The sequence below is a fragment of the Propithecus coquereli genome, unplaced genomic scaffold (assembly GCF_000956105.1).
Source record: "Propithecus coquereli isolate 6110/MARCELLA unplaced genomic scaffold, Pcoq_1.0 Scaffold433, whole genome shotgun sequence".
Lineage (NCBI taxonomy): Eukaryota > Metazoa > Chordata > Mammalia > Primates > Indriidae > Propithecus > Propithecus coquereli.
The window spans coordinates 454,462-459,641 of record NW_012150097.1 but is presented as its reverse complement, the minus strand read 5'-3'; the positions used below and the strand labels follow the sequence as shown (position 1 = coordinate 459,641).

The following is a 5,180-nucleotide window of genomic DNA, read 5'->3' as shown; positions in this document are numbered from 1 at the left end:
GTACATCATCAGACATCATGCAAATCAGTAAAACAGAGGAAATACCAAGCTGTCAGCAACTTTTGGTTTCAACCACTGCCAAAGAAAACAATGTCACTTGAAAACAATCTTCTAGGTAAGTGGAAGAGGCATGTAATTTGCCTGTGGGATTTGAGCCAATTATAGTATGACAAACTATAAAACTAAGATCCTTTTGATTCTACCCTAAAAAATACTTTAAATTTTCCAATTAATTCTTAATTAATATTACTCCAAATATAGGCTATTGTCTCTTTTCGTCTTTAACAAAAATTGCCTCCTATACTTAAAAAGAAGTAAATCAATGTATTTTATGGGATTTTATGTGCCAGGCTTCATGCTGTACCTTCACATAATTACCTCATTTAATTTTTAACACATATTTTTGGTATCAACCTCATTCCTCTACTTTTTTAAAATAGAATGAGAAAATAAGCACTGAGAATTTTATCACATTCTTCAAGATCATGACCATCAACAGCACAGCCAGAATTAAAATACCAAGTTAACACCAAAGTGTGTAATTCGGACTAACCACACTGGTCTAACACTGAAATAACACGAGGCCTAAAGATAAACAAGTACAGGAGGAAAGGTACCACCCTTAATTTCAAGGAATACATTCTTCCGTGTCATCACTCTGAAAACTAGAGTCCTCATCCAATTTCGTTCATTGCTCTCAAAGCTGGAGTGCTCGCCCAGTTTCCAAAATGGGGGCAGGGGAGGAAGCACCGGAAATATTAATCCAGGTGCTTTAGCAGCCAAATAAACGGATCTTAGAATTAAAACACCATGAAGTCGAAGTACCAGTCTCTAGATGTGAATGTAACAACATCAAACGTAGTAAAGGCACCAAGAGCGACAAACTATACAAAAGAAATCCTGACCCAAAAAAGCTGCACTATTGTATTATGCCCCTGACAAGCTAACGTTTCGAAAAGAACACAAATACGTGAAATTATGAAATAGTCAATTAAAGGAGGTAGAACCTGAAGCAGAGTGAGTAACTCAGTAGGATGGGAAGGTAGGAAGAGCTCAAGCACTTACACAAAGAACAGCAGTTGCAAAGCCATGAGGATGGGAGACACAAAACACCGTTTTTAACTCAAAAAGGAGTCATTGCTGAGGACGGGGAGGAGATGAGAGAAGTCCACATCGTGTCATCACTGCCAGCGAACACTTCCTCACCTCCGTCCACCACGAGACGCCACCCATCTCGTTCCACGGCCCCAGTTTGCTTTTTCAGGCTCCCCTGCGCTAGTTCTCACGCTGCAAGAGCACCGGGTTTAAGAAAAAAGACACACACCGCGTAGCCGCTCATCTATTCATTCAACAAATATATATTAAAGGCTCACAATGTGCCAAGCACTGATCTAGGTGCTGGGAACAAAACTAACTATAAACAAATCAGAGAAATGTCCTTGTGAGCTTACACTCTAGAGTGACTAAAACAAGATAAAACAAGTAAAATACACACCACAGACAACACAACGGCAAGTCCTGACAAGAAAAAACTGAAGCGGGGATGGACAGTGCCCGGGAAAGGTGTGTTGGGGGCAGGATGGGAGTGGCTGAAATGTTCCGTCTAGGTGCATGGGAAGGCGTGAGGTGATGCTGAACGAGGATGGGGAAAAAGTAACGTGCCGTGTAAACATCGAGGCAAGTGCATTCCAGGTAGAGAGAACGGCGAGTGCAAAGGCCCTGTGGCGGGACCACAGCTGATAGATCTGAGCAACAGCAAAGGGACCAGAAAGCCTGGAGCAGAATGAACAAGGGGGAGCAGATAAGTAAAGTCAGAGGGTTAACGGGAGCCAGGTTATAGAGGGTCCTGTCGTGGATGAGGGTAAAGGCTTCGGCTTTTGCTCCAAGAGAGGTGGGAAGCCACTGGAGAGCTCTGGGCAGAGGTGGGACATGACTGGACTCATTTTAGTACTTCCACTGTGTGGAGGACAGAGTGAAGACAGGTAAGACCAGAAGCAGGGACAGCAGCTGGTAGGCCTCTGTAGTAACTCTGTAGCAAGGTGAGAGTGGTTATGACCAGGCCAGCAGGAACTGGTGAGAAACAAAAGAATTCTGGAAATATTTTGAAGGTAGAGCCAAAAAGATTTCTTGACAGGCTGGATGTGAGAAAAACAGGAGTTAAAAATGACTTCAAGGTTTTTGGACTGAGGAACTGGGAAATGAAGCCATCACCGATAGGAAGACTGTTGGGAGATAATTTAACACGGGTCTCAAGCGTTTCTTGTACCTTACAAGCAGAAGTACCGACTGCCTTTGTTCTGAACTGTCTCTTCAAGGTTAGTTTACACAGTGAACAGCTTAGGTGACACAGATAACATACCCCTCCGGAGCAAAGGGCAGGTTTGTTTGCTTCCCAATATAATAAAAATAATGTCTCCTGCCCCAGGGCAGCCTTACTGCCTGTTGTAAAAGACTCTAGCTCCTCTCATGCAATACAACCCAAGGCACGTCCAGGTATTGCCTGGCCCTCTCCCGTAGTCCTGTGGGAACTGAGGCTACGGGAAACGGAGTGAAGCTGATCATCTGGCTACAGCTACCGCTATGAACAACAAATCCCTTCAATCTCATGTCTTCTGCCAGCATCCACGAAACTACGGCAGGCCAGTTTGTTAGCAGGGTAAAATCTCAAACTCGTTAACAGGTATGGGGCAGAATATCAAGAGAACAGTTTAGGACATGCGAAGTTAGAAATGTCTACTGGGCATCCGACTAGAGATGTGAAATTTGCTATTAGAATTATGTATTAGAAGTTACCTTTATTGACAGCTTAGTTTTTAACATCTATCCTTATTTATAGCTGAGGGGAGGGAAATAGTTATATTCCTGCATCCAAAAAAAAATTCCCACAAAAAAAGCACGATTTAATAGTAAAGTATCAGATTTGTTAGCAGAGATATTTTAAAATCAATAATCTTTTACACCCTCCTGGTGGATGTGCAAATTAATAAAACTGTACCACCATGATCATACCTCAAGAGTATATATCAAGGGCCATAAAATATTCACATTCTTTGACTTGTGATTTTTATTTATTCTATCATTAAAAAATTATTAATGAAGATATAGAAAACTTTATTTCTAGTATCTCCAAATCATTTGGTAAATAATGTCGCATAGAGTGGCATTTTGTATAGGCACTAAAAAGGCTTATGAAAATGCGAATTTAACTGGGAACATGTAATAGACTATATGCAGATAGAGTTCAGTTGGCTTCAGGCACAGCTGGATTCAGGACACCAAATTTCTGTCTTTCAGCCAATAAAATGTTTCCGGTAAATGAATTTGAGATGGTTTCTTTTCACTTGTAGTCATGAGAGTCCTAAACGGTCATCAAGGAAAATAATCCTTAAATCAGCTTTAGAAGCTAGCCACTATTTATGATTATTTCCATAAGAATGCGCATATCATGTATTTCTCATTGAGAACTATATATAGAGAACATTTCCAAAGCACAAGTTTTTTTTTTTTTTTTTTTAAGTCAAGGATTTGGCATTAAGATACCCCTGTGTTTGGGGTATTAGGTAACTATAAAACGAAGTGTCTCACAACAAATAGATAGTTTCATATGATGTTCAAGATCACTTAGGATCCAGTTCATATCAAACAAATTATCTATTTGCATATGTAGATATATGCTTAGAAATTCAAATATTAGTATTTTTATCAACAAGGTTGTTGACACTGGTTTTTCACATCGTTGCCATAATTTAACACAGTTATCAAATACTTCCTCTTGAAACCGATTTCAGAGAACACCATAAATTCTTTTCAATAAATAACTTCAACGTGGAAAATTTCCCACTCCTGGGTACCAGAGAGAATTTCAAAAACAGTTATACGTCATCCCTAGCCAAGTCAGTTGAATGAAGAGAGAAATAAGTTTCTGATAGGGTGGGAGGAGTGTTTGGAAGCCAGTACATGACAGGTCAATAAATTAAGCTGTGAATTTTATAAATTGGCCCTGAGAGAAATTCCTTAAATGACTTCTAAAATGTGTTATAAGAAATGTCTTTATCAATGGGCAAAAACAGATCTGCTTGATTACAATTGCTTCATAAAACATCACTCATTTATCTGTGAATTTATCTAAAAGATCAAGGCCATCACCTTAAACACACATATATACCAATTTTATTATTCCTTTTATACAATTACGAAAAGACAAATTGTAGAAAGAAAAAGAAAAGAGGAGCTCCAATTACGTTTCAAATCAGCTAGCCCTGCATCTGTGATCTCCTGGGCTTACTGTACACGTGTATGTGCGAAATTCTAACACGACAGACCTGTTCTCACCTGCAAGGATCGAGTGCTGCATGTAACCACAGCTCTAGTATAAAATTAATAGTGATGCCTGCACGATGAGCAGAAAATGAAGTCTGCCTTTATTTGATCTGACTCAGAACTCACTCTGTCCAAAAGCCCTGTCCCCAGAGCATCTGCTGAAAACTATCAGCAGCAAGCGTACAGCACTGCAGCTGTCAGAGGGGTGATACCAGCTGGGGATAACAAGAGGTCGACCAAAACACTTACACAGAAAAATTAGGAAAGAGATGTCTACAGGGGGCTTTGAAAAGTTCTTTGAAAGCTCTAGTTCCCGGGAATCTAAAAGACCACACCCATGCGCAGGGCAGGCTGCATGCCCGGGAAAGAACTGAGGAGCCTTCTCACCTCTGGACGATTCTGAGGCTCTGCAAAAGGAGAAAGTAAAGGCATGGGAGAGTTGTAAACTGCACTGGCGTGCTGAATTCATGCCCCAGCACACACACACCCTCAGCAAAAGCTAGAAGACTTACTGGCCCCAGGTGTTTAAGGAAATCTCTCTCCAATCATCAGCTGACCACAAATCTAACTGATCAGAGACTTCAGTGGCAACCCATGAAAAAAAAAAAGCAGACTTTTCTGAATCAGGACAGGAAAGTCAATAAACAGCAGCAACAACAAAAAGTCCTAGGGACATATGATTTCCAGAGTTGCCACATGATTTAAAATGTCCAATTTTCAACAAAAAATTATGAGACGTGCAAAGAAACAGAAAAGAATGGTCTATATAGGGGGAAAGGAGCAGTCAACAGAAACTGTCTCTGAGGAAACCCAGATGTTGTACTAAATAAAGACTTAAATCAGCTATTATAAATACGTTC

General features: G+C 40.4%; 1 protein-coding gene across 1 annotated transcript in view; it reads right to left on the bottom strand.

Moving 5' to 3' along the window:
- BMP2K (BMP2 inducible kinase) overlaps nucleotides 1-5,180 on the bottom strand; it is a 100,214-nt gene that overhangs the window by 72,143 nt on the left and 22,891 nt on the right. The window lies entirely within an intron of this gene.